Below are 19,767 nucleotides of genomic sequence, written 5' to 3' on the forward strand. Positions count from 1 at the left end.
CTTCACTTAAAAACATAAGTAATTCTTAAATTAGGAATAAAAGTGTCAGTGCAAGCACAGTTGCATTTGCTTGTCATTAATAGACTTTACTTTAAAAAATTTCTTTTAATGTTAATTGTTTTTGAGAGACAGAGAGACAGAGCATGACAGGGGAGGGGCAGAGAGAGAGGGAGGCACAGAATCCGAAGCGGGCTCCAGGCTCTGCGCTGTCAGCACAAAGCCCGACGTGGGGCTTGAACTTACGAACTGTGAGATCGTGACCTGGGCCAAAGTGGGATGCTCAGTCAACTGAGCCACCTAGGCACCCCGTCATTAATGCACTTTAAACCGACCAAGTAACTAAAGACTTAAAATGTCCATTTCCTCAATTCTTTGCTTGGATATTTATCTACATCTAATAAGGGTTACAAACCATGGATATCAATTGTGAAATCATCCTTAGTGAAATCCAGGAGCTTACATAAGACTTTGAACCACTTGTGATTGTTTGGTCTAGAGCTTCCTGCACACCAGTGATGTAGGAGGAACCCCTACAACAAACAGCTACAATGAACTATAAATAACTTGTAGCTGAAAGGAACAAACGGACTCATCAAGTTTCGCATTTTATTCAGCTCAACAGAGATACAATTTCAAACTTAGTCATGGACTAAGGCTGAGTTGATAGGTTGTCATGACCACAGTTCCAAGCACTGAGAGTTTTTTCAGTTCCTCATGGTATCACAGCAGGGGTCATTTTCTTATCATTAATTTTAATTTCTTTCTCTCTCTCTTTCTCTTTGGCCTACTTTGCATAGTGACCTACAGAATATGTCACCCTCTTAATCTAATCTAGGTCACAAACTGGAACAGGGAGAGACATCATGCTGCATTTCATCTGTAGAAAAGAAAGACTTCCAAATCTTTGAGAGGGATAGGAAGCCTAGTGTTTCCAATTTGGTTCCACAATGAAAAATCTATAATTTTGCCTCTAAGATTAGCCATTTAAGTAAAATAGATTATACATTAATGTTTACTCCCCACCCCCCACCATGTGAATACAAGTCGAGTGGGAATATTTATTTTAGAGTCTAACAAAGTATTTTTGAATTTTGTCAGAAACATCTCACATAGTAATTTTGTGTCGAGTTTACATTTGTCATCATCCACAGAAGAACCTTGTGGGTCAGAGAAGCCACTACAGTGTCTTACTTTGTTCCCATTAGGGACAACACTTAACAATGAGCCAGACTGTGTTCCAACAAAACTTTATTTATGGGCTCTGAAATTTGAATCTCATATACTTTTCACATATCACATAATACTCTTTTATTTTTTTCTAAGCATTTAAAAATGCAAAAGAGATGCCTCGGTGGCTCAGTCGGTTAGGCGTCTGACTCTTGATTTCGGATCAGGTCATGACCTTATGGTTCATGAGTTTGAGCCCCGTATTGGGTTCTATGCTGGCAGCATGGAGCCTGCTTGAGATTCTCTCTCTTTCTCTCCACCCCCCCACCCCCGCAAAATGAATAAATAAACAAAAATGAAAAAATTTCTTAGTTCATCTACCATACAAAACAGGTGGATTTGGCCCATGGGCTAGCTATAATGTGCTCACTTACGCACCAGATGATTGAATTGAAAGAATGGACGTTACTGTGCTTTTGATTTGCAGAAACAAAGTGCACATCTATGAATATTTATCTTATTTGTGCAAAGATAACCTGGTCATTCACTGGATCTTCCCACTAAACTCCTCCACTAAAACAGTGCATATGTGAATGCCTTCTTGAACAAGTAATTATTTGACAAATATAGCTAAATCATTTTTTTGTAAGCTACATAGATCTTATCTTATAGGAAAGACTCTATAGTTATGCTCTATATTCTCTAGGGATACCAATGTATAATTTATTTTGATTTACAAATTCATATTCCTGTGTCATTAATAGTATGAAATTCATTCATTAGTCTAAATCATACTATTATGCTATGTTTTTTAATATCTATCACATTAAAAAATAATAACTCCTGTATTTTTTAATATCAATAAATAACTATAAGAATAGATTTACGTAATAGCAGAAAACGAATTTATTGCAGGATATGTGAATGTTTGTTCCTCCTTTAATTTTTGAGGTATCAAGGAAGCTCACTTTTGTAAATAACCAAATGATGATTTTTTTTTTATAAAGTCAATAATGGTGGCAATGAAGTATGAGTAGAACCCTAACCTCATTTCTTTTTTTTTTTTTTTTTTTTTATTTTATTTTTTTTTTTAATTTTTTTTTTTCAACGTTTATTTTTGGGACAGAGAGAGACAGAGCATGAATGGGGGAGGGTCAGAGAGAGAGAGAGGGAGACACAGAATCGGAAACAGGCTCCAGGCTCTGAGCCATCATGAGCCATCAGCCCAGAGCCTGACGCGGGGCTCGAACTCACGGACCGTGAGATCGTGACCTGGCTGAAGTCGGATGCTTAACCAACTGCGCCACCCAGGCGCCCCCTTAACCTCATTTCTTAATCTCTTTGGGCCTTAGTATCTTCAACAATTAAAAAACAACAATGTCTTTTCACAGCTTTATGTAAATTCTTTGTAAATGGTGGCTTGCTATAAACATAAAAAAAGATTATTACTCAAATAAAGTATCTATTTCAAAGTGCAAAAATCGTGAGTGTGTATATACGTACATATGTATGATTTTTAAGTGAAACATACATAGATGGTTATTGAATTTATTCAAAATTTGGAATCAGGTATTGGGAATAGGAATTTATTTGAATGCATATGTGTTTGTGGATATAGGACATAAGATATATATATGTAAGAAGCTTAAATTTACATTTTATTTTTTTTTTATTTTTTTTTCAACATTTCTTTATTTTTGGGACAGAGAGAGACAGAGCATGAACGGGGGGAGGGGCAGAGAGAGAGGGAGACACAGAATCGGAAAGAGGCTCCAGGCTCTGAGCCATCAGCCCAGAGCCTGACGCGGGGCTCGAACTCACGGACCGCGAGATCGTGACCTGGCTGAAGTCGGACGCTTAACCGACTGCGCCACCCAGGCGCCCCTTAAATTCACATTTTAAATGTATAGTTTCAATGAATTTGCCTACAAGTCTTTTAAACCTAACTTCTTCCATAGGAAAAGATATATAAAGTTGTGCTGGGAAATATGACCCAGTTTTTTCAAATTAGCATTCATGAAGTTTGGTGGTTGAGTCTTAGCAGAACATATTGAAAATGTAGCTCTAATTGTTAACAACCCCCTCCACTCCTATGTTTTTTAATATCAGCATTTAGAAAGCCCCTGAGGATGCATTTAGGTGAATAAAGAGGACTTACAATCACATGGTTAGGTGACTGCCTTTTTTTTTTTTTTTTTTTGCTCTAAAGATTTACTGTCACAAAAACAAGTTTTGCTGCCGATTTAAATTACAAAATTAATGACTGTTCATTTTTTAAAAGTGGAAACACTGGAAGATACAAAGAAGACAAAAATTCACACGTTGTCCCACTTTTCCAAATAAAATGACACTTAATATTTTGGTGAATTTTGGATCCATTTACATTTAAACTACTGAATTTACAATTTACATAAAATTTGCATATGGATGCTTTTAATTTGATACAATGATATAATCCCTTTTCCAATGTCATACAGAAAGCATCAGTGTGGCAGTCAGGGCTTGATCAGAAGACAAAATAAGAAGATTTTTTTTTATAAGGATTTGATTTTATGCAAGTGAGAACACAGGTTAAACAGTCTACGTGAAGCTGTCCTTCTCTGTCTGGTGCAAGAGGCTACAGGCAGCAAGGCAGGCAATCTGGAAGGAAGGAGAGCCATAAAGAAGAGGAGAAGCCGAATACGCTAGGAACCGACCAGGGTGAGTGGGGACTGATGAGGCTGGACTGGTTTCCCGCAGCCTCCAAACCTCCAGCTTTGATGCATGGAAATAACCTGCAAAGAGAAGCAGGCATCCACCCTCAACAGCAAACGCACACCTGGCCCCCGAGCTGGAGGAGCTGCTGAAGGAGCACCAGCAGGAGCTGGAGAAGCTCCTTCCTGGCTGCTGACCCATCCAACGTGGACAGGCAGGAGCTGCGACAGGGTGGGGTCCTCCGCACTGCTCTTCCCTTGAGAAAAGCACAGGGATGCCTTGGCTTGACTTCACTTCCAAATCTCACACAAAGTTCTGGCACTCCCAACTCCCAACTCCCAACTGTGCAGAAAAGGGATATACATATCTTGCTCAAATGAGCACGGTACCATTCTACCACAATCACTTTTATTTTAATGCCTATACAACAATTCATGAAGTGGGCACACTATGGTTGGTACCACAACGTGCAGTTATTGAATATTTGGGAACGTGGAGATGCCTAACACTATTTTATAGATATTATACCTTGTTACTTTGCACATGGTCTCTAAGGATCATGGTGGTCGGCATTTGTTAGTTGGCAACATTTACTGATTCTTCTCTGTTTAACTGACCTAATACTTGCCTTCAGGTTTGAGCTTGAGTATGAAGGTCAAGAAGTCTCTCCTGATTTTGTAAAACTTGTTTGTGGTCCCCCACCGTGCTCCTGTAATGCTCGGTGTTAGCTCTACTGCAGAGTCCTTACTTTTCAGTGCGATTGCACATGCACCTGTGTCTTGCAGTAGATTCTAAATCACTTGAGGCCAAGTATCTCAACTGTTGGACCTCCAGTTTTTGGAAGTAGGTAAGCAATCAGTGCTCTCGAATTCATGAAATCAAACTGCTACTTAAACCAGCAAGATATATTCTTTTGTTCTATTGGTTTTTCTTATTTCAAAATATTCTCCGATTTAGTCACACGAGTTTTCTTCAGAAAAATGCACTGATGACCAGCTTTCCTCCGGCCTCATGGGGCACTTTGCCAGTCCCCGTGGATGAAAGTAATTGGAAATGTTTGCCGTTAGCATCACATGGTTGGCAAATCTATGCAAAAATGAAAGCCGTTTCACCAACCGAAAAACAATGTTTTGAGATTTTCTGTTTGGGATCAACTATTAACTTTTTGAGCTGTAATTTAATTTAACTAAAAACTTAAAAACTGGATTATGGTCGATACCAAATGTTACACTAATTTCAGGCATACAGCGTAGTGATTTGACAACTCTATATGTTATGCTACGCTCACCACAAGCATACCTACCATCTGTCACCGTACAACGCTATTACTATACCACTGAATATATCCCCTATGCTGTACCTCTCATTCCCACGACGTGGATCAACTATTATCAAAGTTAATAAGTAATAGCTAAAAACAAAAGCAATCGCTATGTACCATACTTCTGCTAAGTATAAAATGAAGAAACTCCAGTTAACTCATTGCGATTCTTTTCCAAATATTCATGTGAAATACATATTAATACTGAATTCATGCAATGTCTCTCACTCATCTGTTATTCAGAGTGCTTTTACAAAGGGTAGTTTCAACTTAAAGATGAGAGGAGAGACTTTGAATACAGGACAAACACAGGAAAATGTTATCTCTGAATATTTTGTCTTCTGTTACTTCTGTCAGGGTATGTAAAAGGTTCACTTTTGCACTATTCTAAACATAATCGATTACTGGAGCCCTATTTATGTTAGTGAGCTGGTAGTGCTGGAAAGATGATAGTAGGCTCTTCTCCAAAATTTATGAGATGGCTGTATCTATTACCTTACTCTCTGTAATACTTCCCTTTTGCACATTTTGGCTTTATTTTCCATCCAAACTGGTAAGTTCTGTAGTAATTAATTATTAAATAGATATCACATTTCTAAAAGCCTTTTGTTATCAATACTCATTCTTTTCATCATTGGGTTTGATATCTTTGGGTTTGATGAAGTCCGCTTTTAAGAGTGTCATCAGAACTTATTCAATAGTTCATTTCCTTCACCTCTCTGTCCCTGGTACTGCTTTTATGACTTCGATTTTTTTTTAGTTTTCACATAAAAGTGAGATCATGCAGTATTTCTTTTTCAGTGTATGCCTTATTTTACTTAGTATAATGTTCCGGAGGTTCATACATGTTGCCACAAATGGCAAGATTTCCTTCTTTTTTTAAGGCTGAATAATATTCCACTGTATCCATATGCCATATTCTCTTTGTCCATTTATCTATCAATATTTAGGTTGTTTCCATATCCTGGCTATTGAGAATAATGCTGTGATGAACATAGGAGTGCAGGTATCCCTTCAAAATGCTGATATTATTTCCTTTGGGGATATACCTACATCTAGAAATGAGATTGCTGGATATCTAATATTTAGCGTGATAGCTATTGTTAGTAATACTCTATCACATACTTGAAATTTGCTAAGAGAGTTGATCTTAAGTGTTCTCAGCACACACACATGAAAATCATAACTATGTGAGGTGATAGATATGATAATTAGCTTGATTGTGGCAATTATTTCACCATGTATATGTATATCAGAACATCACATTGTATGCCTTAATTATACAAAATATTTGCCAAATATACCTCAATAAAGCCAAAACATTAATAAGTGTTAGCATTAGGCTTTAATTTGAATTTTTCTTTCTCTTATTTGCAAGCAAACAGAGTCTAATGTCATGGCAAGTTAGAATACCCAAATATCACCTGTAAAATATTGATGCATCAGTTTAAAGCAGATGTATTCTCAATAATAAAGAATAGATGAATTACTTCCCTTTATTGCTGCACAGTTTTATATTTTATGGGCTCTAAAGTGTGACATAAATGGCTATGGTTCCAAGTGTTCTCTTCTGTTAGACATGCTCCTACTGTTGATCTTTGCTGTGTTCTCCATCTCTGACAGTTAGATCCCAGTATCACTTATCTCTGTCAAACCAGCTGCCACAAGATGGCACCCAGGAGGTGATTACTCACTGACGGTAATGAAATGAGCCACAGTGGGAAGCACAGGTTGTGCCTGAAGATACCTATGGCATTTTAGCTCATTCTTCCTCAAATCTTGGATCATCTTTGTTTCCTAAGGAACAATTTTCACTGACTTCCTTGGCCATTACCCTATTAACCTTGAGCTATTAACAACTGAGCTCACTCAATTATTGAATAATACCCTGGACTTTATATATATATATATATATATATATATATATATATATATATATATAAACATTTATATATATATATATAAACATATATATATGTTATATTACAGTTATATTACTTTCAGGTGTACAATATAGTGATTCAACAATTCCATACATCACCTGGTGCTCATCACAAGTACTCTCCTTAATCCTCATCACCTATTTCACCCATTCCCTGCCCCGCCCCCCACTCACCTCCCCTCTGATAACCATCAGTTTGTTCTCTATAGTTAAGAGTCTGTTTCTTGGTTTGTCTCTCTCTCTCTTTTTTTTCCTTTCGATTGTTTCCTTTGTGTCTTAAATTTCACATATGAGTGAAATTATATGGTATTTTTCTTTATTTCGCTGAGCAGTATATTCTCTAGCTCCATTCATGTTGTTGCAAATGGCAAGATTCCATTCTTTTTATGGCTGAATGATATTCAATGTTCTCTAACCATCTTCTCTATGTATTCATCTATGGATGGACACTTGGGTTGCTTCCATAACGTGGCTATTGTAAATAACGCTGCTATAAACATAGGAGTGCATGTATCCCTTTGAATTAGTGTTTTTGTACTGTTTGGGTAAATGCCTGGTGGTGTGATTACTAGACCATAGGGAAGTTCTATTTTTATCTTTTTGAGAAAACTCCATATAGTTTTCCACAGTGGCTGTACCAGTTTGCATTCCCATCAACAGTGAAGGAAGGTTCCCCTTTCTCTACATCCTCGCCAACACTTGTTTTTTGTGTTGTTGATTTTAGCCATGTTGACAGGTGGTATGAGGTGATACCTCATTTCATGATGACTGATGTTGAACATCTTTTCATGTGTCTGTTGCCCATCTATATGTCTGTCTTCTTTGGAGAAATGTATCTTCATGTCTTCTGCTCATTTTTTAATTGGATTATTTGTTTTTTAGGTGTTGGGTTGTATAAGTTCTTTATATATTTTGCATACTAACCTTTATTGGATAAATCATTTACAAATATCTTCTCCCATTCAGTAGATTGCTTATTAGGTTTGTTGGTTGTTTCCTTTGCTGTGCAGAAACTTTTTATTTGATGTAGTCCCAGTAGTTTATTTTTGCTTTTATTTCCCTTGCTTCAGGAAACATATCTAGAAAAATGTTGCTATGGCTGATGTCAGAGAAAGTCCTGCCTGTGCTCTCTTCTAGATTTTTGTGGTTTCAGCTTTCACATTGAGGTTTTTAATCCATTTTGAATTCATTTTTGTGTATGGTATAAGAGTGGTCCAGTTTCATTCTTTTGCATGTAGCTAACCAGTCTTCCCAAAACCATTTGTTTTTTTTTGTTTTTGTTTTTTTTAATTTTTTTTTTCAACGTTTATTTATTTTTGGGACAGAGAGAGACAGAGCATGAACGGGGGAGGGGCAGAGAGAGAGGGAGACACAGAATCGGAAACAGGCTCCAGGCTCTGAGCCATCAGCCCAGAGCCTGATGCGGGGCTCGAACTCACGGACCGCGAGATCGTGACCTGGCTGAAGTCGGACGCTTAACCGACTGCGCCACCCAGGCGCCCCGCCAAAACCATTTGTTGAAGAAACGTTTTTCCATTGGGTATTCTTTCCTGTTTGCTGCAGATTAACTGACCACATAATTTTGGGTTTATTTCTGGGTTTTCTATTCTGTTCCATTGATCTATGTGTCTATTTTGGGTCAGTACCATACTATTTTGATGACTGTATCTTTTTAATATAACTTGAAGTCTAGAATTGTGATGCCTCCAGTTTTGCTCTTCTTTTTCAAAATTGCTTTGGCTATTCAGGGTCTTTTGCGGTTCCATATAAATTTTAGGACGATTTGTTCTAGTCTGTGAAAAATGCTGTTGGTATTTTGTTAAGGATTGCATGAAATGCGTAGATTGCTTTGGGTAGTATACACATTTTAACAATGTTCTTCCAATCCATGAGCATTGAATGTCTCTCCATTTCTTTTGTGTCATCTTCAATTTCTGTCATGAATGTTCTACAAGTTTCAGAGTATAGGTCTTTCATCTCATTGGTTAGGTTTATTCCTGGATATCTTACTGTTTTGGGTGCAATTTTAAATGGTATCATCTTCTTAATTTTTGTTTCTGCTGCTTCATTATTGGTACATAGAAGTGCAAACAGATTCCTGCACATTGATTTTATATCCTGCGACTTTATTGAATTAACTTATCAGTTCTAGTAGTTTTTTAAATACCCTGAGATTTTTAATAGTATCCATACATACTATATTGTTTTGCTGATTGGAATTAAGTGAAAAGTTATATATGAGAAATGTTGCTATTTGGATTATACAACTTCAAAATATTATCTTTGTCACTTTTGTATTCCTGGATGTATTTGTGCTTAAGCTTATCCAAAAATTCTTTTCCCTTGGGATAAGAGAGTTTTTTTTTTTTTTAACTCAATGGATTAGTTTTATTCTTCCTGCATGGTTTCACAGTTTCTTCTTCATAGACTGAGGGGGAACTGTTAGATTAATTTCATTTCATTGTGTAGAACACCTTTCACCTGTCTGGTACCAAGGAGGAGTAATATGCAGTTCTCAAAAGCTAAATGACATATTTGCAATGTGGAAAAGGACAGGGAAGAAAGAGTCATGCCAGGTGAAGATTGTTGCCATTTCAGAGTCAAGCACTTTCATCTCCAGATTCTTATCTTATTTCTTTTCTTAATCCCAACACATAGAGCAATGCCAAGAATACAGAGGATAATCAATAACTTTTCAAATGAAAGAAAGGTCAATAGTGTCTGATAGAAAAATAGTATATTCTGGGAATATACTTCAGATATCTTATTCCTGAAGTTGGTACTCTATATGGGCTGAGAAACAGGAAACAGAGAAAGATGTCATTTGCTACTGTCCGCATCACCTTGCCTGCCAGGAAAAAGTTAGGAACAGTGGGACACTACAAATTCGTCGGTACTTCCTGATCTATGTAAATGGAACCCCAGCTCTGTGCTCTTTTTCTCCTCCTCTTACAAATAGCATAAACTAAATTCCCTTTCAGTCTCATCAAGCATCCTTTAATTTAAGTGGTCCTGCTTTGAGTTAATGGTATAAAAGCAGAGGCCCATACCACTTTTCCTTTAAAATGCTGCTTGTCTGTACACTAAGTAAATGCAAGGAGAGACCATGGCCCAGCTGGGGAGACAAGGAGAAAAGGAGGAAATCAACATGAACCTACACATGTAATACAACTACTAAGCCTTTGTTCTACACTCCCATTAGTTTATGTGATAGCAGGCAAAAAGATGGAGGCTCCCATTTAGATATTGACAAATTTAAACTAAATGCAATGCTATTATTCTCAATTGTAAAACCTATTTCCAAAGACACAATGAATGTAGTGCTTTATTTAGATTCTGAGTCATTCCAAAAAGGGATTTGATTTGGATTGCATATATACACAAATGAGTGGTAAACTAAGAGGAAAGTGATAATAGAGTTTGAAAAATAAGGTGTAACCTAATGTAAGGATAGTTCACAAGCAAAGGATAGGACCATACAACAGGGTTTTCTATGGAATTTTAGAAATGATCAATAAAGCAGTTTCTTTTTTAAAAAAAATTGTTTTAATGTTTACTTCTTTTTGAGAGACAGCAGGGGAGGGGCAGAGAGAGAAGGAGACACAGAATCTGAAGCAGGCTCTGGGCTCTGAGCTGTCAGCCCAGAGACTGATGTGGGGCTCGAACTCATCCATGTACATGAGATCATGACCTGAGCTGAAGTCAGACACTTAACTGACTGAGCCCATCCAGCACCCCAAGTAGTTTCTTATTTTCCTAGTTGTCCATATGCACAGCTCCATAAAGTGAATGTCTATGGATTACAGAGGGGACTGACATATCATTTTTCCTGGTATTGAAACTTGTAAGACATTTCTACTATGGCTTACAAAGGAGACATAGTACATTTTCATGCTAAATATAATAGTGAGTTTCAAATAACTGTTCCTTGATGAAGGCCAATGTCATAATGCCAAAGCATAGTTCATTTAAAGCAACTCTGTGAGATGCCAAAGAAAATTGGCCCCCAAACACCATTTTAAATATCTAGATAGATCCAAGAATATATTCAGTCAATATAAAATGGTTCTTACCACTTACTATGGTATTCCATAAGGGTAAACAAATATCAATGGATTATTAGAGTCCCAAAATAGATCTACATTTATACAGACCATTCATTTTTAACATTAGCCAAAAAGGAGTGAAAGCTTTTCAACAAATGGATACCCATATGGAAAATTTGAACTTCAACTACTACAACGTGCCATTTACAAAAATTAATTTGTTATGGGTCATAGACCTAAATTTAAAAGCTAAAATAATAAAGCTTCTAGAAAATATCTTCACAACCTAGGCATAGAACTGGATTTCTTTTTATGTCATTAAAATAATTACTGACAGAGAGCGCCTTACTATTGCTACTTTGGTAATTGTTTTCTATCTTATGGCCTCTTTGTTCCTCCTTTCCTCTCCTACTATCTTCCTTTGTGATTCATTGGTTTTTTTATCGACATACTTTGATTCTATTCTCATTCTCTTTTTTTGAAACTTCTATAGGTATTTTCTTTGTGTTTACCTTGGGGCTACATAAAACACCTTATAGTTACAATAATCTATTTTAAGTTGATCACTTCAATTGCATACAAAAACTCTATACTATTACGCTCCCCCTGCACACTTTAAGTTACTGATATCACAAGTTGTATCTTTTTAGATTGTGTACCCATTATTCTAATAGATATGGTTTTTGAAAGACTTTATTTTTCTAGAGACGTTTTGGCATCACAGCAACATTGAGGAAAAGATACAGAGAGCTCTCATATCCTCCCCTGTCCCACACATGCGTTGCCTCTTTCATTGTCCACATCCACCACAACAGTGGTATATTTCTTACCACAACCAGTGAACTGACATTGACTCATCATAATCACCCAAAGTCCACAGTTTACATTAGTATCCACACTAGGTATTGTGCATTCTGTGGGTTTGGATAAATGTATAATGACACATACCCATCATTTTAGTATCATACAGATATTTTCATGGCCTTAAAAATTTTCTGTGCTCTCCCTATTCATGCCTTAATCTCCTTCCCACTGCCCAATCCCTGGAAACCACTGATCTTTTCACTGTCTCCATAGTTTTTCCTTTTCCAGAAGGTCATAGATTTGGACTCATATAAGATGCAGCCTTTCTGAATGGCTTCATTCACTTAGTGATATGCCTTTAGGCTTCCTCTATGTCTTTTCATGGCTTGATAGATCATTTCTTTTTAAAGCTCAGTAATATCCCACTGTCTGGATGTGCCTATTTATCCCTTCGCCTACCAAGGAAATCTTCGTTGCTTCCAAGTGTTGACAAGTATGATTAAAGCTGCTGTAAGCATCCTTGTGCAGATTCTTATGTGCACGTAAGTTTTCAACGTCTTTGGGTAAATACCAAAGAGCATGATTGCTGGACTGTATGGTAAGAGTCAGTTTAGCTTTATAAGAAACAACCGAACTGTCTTCCAAAGTAGCTGCACTGTCCTGCAGTCCATCAATAATAAAGGGGAGGTCCTGTTGCTCCACACCCTCATCAGCATTTGGTGTTGTCTGTGCTCTAGATTTTGGCCATCCAAAGACTTGTATAGTAATAACTCATTGTTGTTTTAATTCGCATCTCCTTGAGATTCTAGGGGTCCCTTAAACCTCTTCTGTGCAGATGTCTTCTCTATACTTAATGCATGCAAATTCCAGATTAGGGTGATTTGCTGGTATCTTTTTTTCAGGAGCTTTTAATCTCTTGTTCCCTCTGGTGTCTGTTTGCAATACTGCAGGTTCTCTAGAGTTGCTGCAGGCCACCAAGCTCTCTTTAGTTTTCAGAAGCCCCTAGGCTTTGAGAGCATGCTGAGGTTTTTTTTAGTGGTTTGAGTTGAGTGAGACAGAAACCAGTCCATTGGACACCTCCCCCCGCCCCCCCCCTGCCCAAAAAAAGTCTGACCATTGGTTGTGTGGTCTTTTCTTTCCCTCCCCAGGGAGAAGTTGGGATCTGGGAGTTTTCTACTGAAGTATGGTGTTGTGCTGGGGTTAAAGACTAAGGAGGGTGAAAATCACACATTTCCCTACTGACTTTGATGAGACTAGCGCCTTGCTCACCTTAAGGGGAAAGGGCCTCTAAACTGGTTTCTCTCTTTCTCCCAAACGGCACTTGTCCACATATCATTGTTAAGTCAGTGTCTCTGTGAGAGGAAGGTTGTCTTTCTACAGTCAGAAGTACTGAGTGTTCTCTGGGCATCCAACACTGTAGCCACCTGGAAAAGCGTGGCCTGGTTTTTTTGGCTGTCATTATCACCATGAAAAACTAGTAGATCCAACTTCATCACTGAATACTTATGCTATTCAGATCCTTAGTTACATCTCTGAATGAGATTAGAGAAGCTGGAAAAGTTAAAAGTATTGATTAACCATTAGGGATTCATCTTAGAGCAAAAGGACAGGCTTTAGATGTGAGAGTAAGTACACTTCTCTTGGGAAATCAACCCATTTTTATACCCACTAGATATAATTATGCCCTGATGAGGCCAAAGCTTTCCATTATATTTCTTTTATTTTCTTTTTAAAATCATCTTAGTAGGTTCTGTTCTTGCTTCTTGCAAGAAAATAATGGGTCTATATAGGATAATTTTAAAGGGATACTATGTACTCTAAACTGTAATCTTTAAAAAGTAAGAAGTCTTGTTAATAATTGCCCGCTTTTCTCTCTTCAGTCCCTAGACCTATTATCAATTCAATCAGTAAATGACTTTGTGACAATCACAAATCAAGGAAATAATATTTCCACTGAGACCTTGAAGGACACTGCAGATTGGCAAATGAAATATATAGGTCAGATTAATATTTGTTTGTTTTCCAGATAATTTTTTTATTTAACACATTTGCATTAGTAACATGCAAGTTTTTTAGCAAGATTCGCAACACATCAGGAAAAATTTAGAAGACCAGAAATAATTTTAATGTCTTTAGTTATTTAGGAAAAATATTTCCTCACACCTAAAAGTTAAGTTCAGAAAAATGTCTTTTAAAATTGCTAAAAAAAAAAAATGGAATTTATATTTAAAATTGTTTTATGTCTATTTGTTTTTGAGAGAGAGACAGAGTGCAAGCTGGAGAGAGACAGGCAGAACCTGAAGCAGGCTCCAGGCTTTGAGCTGTCACACAGGGCCCCAGGCAGGACTCGAATCCACGAACCGCGAGATCATGACCTGAGCTGAAGTCGGACGCTTAACCGACTGAGCACCCAGGAGACGTTTTTTTTGTTTTTTGTTTTTTCAATTTTTGTTTTAGGCTTCTAAAAAACAAATGGAATTTAAACATTACTTATCTGGAATTTATCTATTATTTAACAAATATTTCTTGAATACTGTATAAAAATAGTTGTGAAAGCAATTTGATGAATAATTCTATGATTCATACACAAATAAGTATAATAAACTGTATTATGGAATTAGTACTATGGGAAAGATACAATATATTACAGAAATTCAGAGGACAGAGTAACCACTGCACTGGAGTGAAAGGCTGTTAGCTCCTGAGGGAAAGAATCATGCTTATGTTATATTGTATTACTGGTGCATATCACAGGGTCTACGAATAGTTGAATGAATGAATTCAAGTGTACTTCTTTAATAAGGGGATTCAATTTAAGCTGTATTATGATTTACAGAGAAAAGAATAGGAGGTACTTCAGACAGAGAACGTAGTACACTTTGAGCCATATTAAAAAAAAAAAAAAACTATATGACATATCCAAAAACCAAGTAATTCAGTTTCAGTAAAAATTATATGTGATGAGGCTAGCAAGGTAGATAAGACTCACTTCGTGGAGGTGTTTTACCTATTACTCACCAGATAATTGGAAGCAGGGAGGTTTCTGAGCAGGAGAGTTAACAGGACTAAAGATCCTTTGCAAAAATTAATTTGACAGAAATATGTAGGAGAGACTGGAGGTATGAGAAACTCGTTGGACCGCCATGCTATTTGTGGCAAGACTAAAGGGCCTAAAGTAGGGGCAATGAGAAGAGGGATGAGGATATGTATGAAAATATATAATGGGGGTAGGATTGTTAAGACTTACCAACCAACAGGATATGGATAATGAGTTAAAAGAGGAGAGAAAAATTAAGATAACTTTATTTTCAAAACTTGATTAAGGTAAAGCATTTTGCCATTACCAGAAATACTGAAGTTGGAAAAGGAGGCCAGTCTGAAGGCAAAAGGAAAGATCACACTTACATCAATGGGACATTAAAGTGGAGAAGTCCACAAGGTAGTTGGCAAAACAGAATGTAGGAAGGTGTTAGGGATTCAGACTGGGAAATTATTTGTCAAGAAGTAATAGTCAAATCTTTAGAAGTTAATGAAATACTAAAGGAAGAGAGGAGATCGGGAGGAAAGGGAAGAAATAAATGTTTGAAAGCATGTTTTTGTTTACGGCACGGAAAGGAGAAAACGGAGCCATCTCTGTGTAGAGATATATTGATTTGGGCTATGGCACTTGAGGGCTGACATATAATTACAAACCTAAGAGCATTTTTTTCTTCAAGTGTATTTGTATTTGAGGTTCATGAAGAGAATGAGTGTTTAATATAGATAACACTGCATAAAGTCATGTAACTGACTTTTTGTTAGATGTTAATTTTCTATTTTATTTTATTGTGTTAAGAACATTTAACATGAGATCTACCCTCAACAAATGTTTGAGTGTATAATACATTATTGTTGACTAAAGGTACAATATTGTACGGCAGATTTCTAGAGCCTATTCTTGCTTGACTGAAACCTTATGCCTTTTAATTGGTGATTTCCATTTCTCCCTCCTCCCAGAACCTAAGAAATTCCATCCAAACCCTTTGATTATATGAATTTGACTATTTTAGATGGATCATATATGTGGAATCATACAGTATGTGCCTTTCTGTGACTGGTGTATTTCATTTAGCCTAATGTCCTTAAGGTTCATCCATGTTATTACATGTTGCACTATTTCTATTTATTTTATAAGGCTGAATAACATTCCATTGCATGTATATACCACATTTTCTCTATCCATGCATCTATCAATGGACATTTAGGTTTTACAGAAATAGAAAAAAAATTCTAAAATTCACATGGAACCACAAAAGACCAAACATAGTCAAATCAGTCTAGAGCAAGAAGAACAAAGCTAAAGGTATCACACTTCCTGGTTTCAAAATATATTACAAAGCTATAGTAATCAAAACAGTGAGGTACTGGCACAAAGACAGACATATATCCAATGGAACAGAACAGGGCATACAAAAAATCCACTTTTATAGTCAGTTGAACTTCTGCAAGCATCCCAAGAAAAACTCAATGTGGAAAAGATAGTCTCTTCAAGAAATGATTTGGAAAAACTGGATATCAATATTCAAAAGAATGATATTGGACACTTACCTTATACCATACACGCAAGTCAACTCAAAATGGATTAAAGACTTAAATGTAAAATCTGAAACTGTAAAACTCTTAGAAGAAAACATAGGGGGAAGTTTCATGACATTGGTCTTGGCAATGATTTCATGGATATGACACCAAAACCATAGGCAACAAAAACGAAAATAGAAAAGTGGGGCTACAAACTAAAAAGCTTCTATACAGCAAAGGAAACAATCAACAGACTGGAAAAGAAACCTATGGAAGCGGAGAAAATATTTGCAAACCATATATCTGATAGGAGTTAATATTAAAAAAAATATAAGAAACCCTTACAACTCAATAGTAAAAAACACACACAAAAAATAATAAGCCGCTTAAAAATGGGTTAAAAACTTGAATAGACATTTCTCCAAAGAAGACATACAAATGGCTAAAGTCACTAATCATCAGGAAAATGGAAACCAGAATTACAATGACATCACCTGAAATCTATTGTCAAAAACTCACCTCTGTTCTTTGGAGCTAAACTATAATTCAAAGACAGAGTTTGAGATAAAGAGGAACAATTGCTGGGGCACCTGGGTAGTTCAGTCAGTTAAGCATCAGACTTCGGTTCAGGTCATGATCTCACAGTTCATGGGTTCTAGCCCCGTGTCAGGTTCTGTGCTGGAGCCTGCTTTGGATTCTGTGTCTCCCTCTCTTTTTGCCCCTCCCTCACTCATGCTCTGTCTCTCTCTCTCTCAAAAGTAAACATTAAAAAAAAAAAAAAAGAAACAATAGCTTTATTGCTTTGCCATACAAAGGAGGCTGCAACAGGCTACGGCCTTCAAAAAACTGCAAACCCATCAGGAGGATGGGGCGCGGGTGGGATTATAGGGAAAAATCAGGATCTAGCCGGTTTCGACAGGAATTGTGTGCTTGATGCCAGCCTCCTTAGACATGGCTTTAGAGTGGTACGGACTTCCTGAAACAAAAGGCTAAGAAGAAGTGGGGGAAGGGTTTGCAGAAGAGAGGAAAAAGGTTACTTTAAAATTGAGCTTCCTTGAAGCATTAGTGCAGCCATTTTGATTTTTGTTCAACTTTATGTTTTTAAGTGGTTTCACTATCAAGATAGCTTTTATTTAAAAAAAAAATGGAAGACAAGTTTTGGAGAGAATGTGGAAAATTGTAACCTTTGCACATGTATAGGTGGGAATGCAAAATGGTGCAGCTGCTATAGAAAACAGAATGGAAGAGTGCCTCGGTGGCTCAGTCGGTTAAGCATTCGACTCTTGATTTAGGCTCAGGTCATGATCTCATGGTTCATGGGTTCAAACCCCACATTGGGCTCCGTGCTTGGGATTCTCTCTTTCTCTTCCTCTCTCTCCTGCCCCTCACCCACTCTCACGTGCATGCTCGCTCTCTCTCAAAATAAATACACTTAAAAAAAAAAAAAAAGAAACCAGTTTGGAGATTACTCAAAAAAAAAAAAAAAAAAAAAAAAAAAAAGGCCTACCATATGATCCAGCAATCCCATTTCTGGGTATTTATCCTAAAGAACTGAAATCAGGATTTTGAAGAGAAATTGGCAATTCTGTGTTCATTGCAGGACTGTTCACATGACTATTTTTTAAAGGATGTTTTCATTATTCCATATTTGCCTACCTCAGAATTTATTTTTCACTGTTGTGGAATTGACTTTTCTGTCGCATATATCTCCCAAGTTTATTATTGAACAATAATCAACTCTTCTTTCAGCTGGTACTTCTTAAGAAATCTCAGACAAAAGTTAAAGTGAGGTAAATGTCTTCACCCATTAGGGTTTCTATCAAAACTACCAGATACTGGGTAGCTTATAAACAAGAAACATTTATTTCCCACAGTTCTGAAGGTTAGAAGTCCAAGATCAAGATACCCATATGATCTAGTTCTGATAAGGGTTCTCTTCCAGTTACAGACAGCTGTGTCCTCCTCGAGTGGCAGAAAGGGCCTCTGAGGAAGAGCTCTCTGAGGTCTCTCTTACAAGGGCACTAATCCCATTCATGAAGGTTCTGCCCTCATGTCCGAATCACCTACTAAAGTCCTTCCCTCCTGATACCATCATTTTGAGGGTTGAGATTTCAAGATCATAATTTGGGGGGAATGCCAACAGTCAGTCTAAAGCAGTTAAGCTTTAGTCTTTATAAATGTGGCTGCATGGTAGGAACTTAAGATTTCTCCCTGGGTAAAAACCCAAAGAAAAAGCTACAGGGTGCTGAAAGAATGGGCTGAGTTCTAGCCCATTCCATAAAGCCCTGATCTAGCCCATTCCATAAAGCAGGTGAATGTTTTTATCCTAATCAAGACCAGAGGTTCCCAAACTTTCCTGCTTCATGGAATCATCCGGGGGAACGTGTTAAAATCCCAATGCCCAGGTCTGATTGCATGCTAATTAAATGAGAAAATCTGGGGATAGGAACCAGACATCAACATCTTTTTAAAGTATACTATGTCATCCCAAGGTGCAGAAAAATTGGGGAACCACTGTCCTGAAATAGGAGTTAAAGAAATACTGATATCTCAGTAACTTCTATGACCAAATTGCAAATGTTCATTGTTTCTCCTTAAGCTAACTCTTTTGTTTTCTTTACCTGGGCTGAGAAGTAAACAGTTTTCACACTATTGAATTCCTTCCTGGGCCTGAGGGTCAGGACTAGACTCATAGCAGTGAGGTTGCTTCAGGGTCTCAGAGTGGAAAACCCCACACCCTGAGCTCTGCTTTTACTTCCCCTTTCCCCACTCACAGAGCCTTTAATTACTTACTTGAACTGCTTGTCCTAAATGAGAATTTTTTTTTACATGATTTTTTTCCCTATTGTAATTGTCTCACTTGGTTCTACTTCTTGTGATCCTTGCAAAAGTGACTGGGGTCCAGGATCATGTTTGCTGAGTCACTTCTCCCATTTGGTTTCATTCAATTAGGAAAAGGTCACCAACAGCAATTGCTTCTAGCCCCTGCAATTTATTCACAGTTTCTACCTTATCAGTGCTTCATTTACATGGAGTTATTTTGTGTACGAACCTCTGGCACAGGTCATTAAGTCTTTGTGCACAACTTAAGTGCCTAAATAGACAAAACCACTGTTACAGGCTCATTTTCTCAGGGCAGCCCTGTAATGAGGAATCTCCTCAAGGTGTTTGTTGTGAAAAAAGTTCTTGCCCATTAGTGGTTAGTCACTGCACTATTTTCATTAGATTGCAAAGCA

This window comes from Leopardus geoffroyi, chromosome A2 (assembly GCF_018350155.1).
Source record: "Leopardus geoffroyi isolate Oge1 chromosome A2, O.geoffroyi_Oge1_pat1.0, whole genome shotgun sequence".
NCBI classification, from domain to species: Eukaryota; Metazoa; Chordata; class Mammalia; order Carnivora; family Felidae; genus Leopardus; species Leopardus geoffroyi.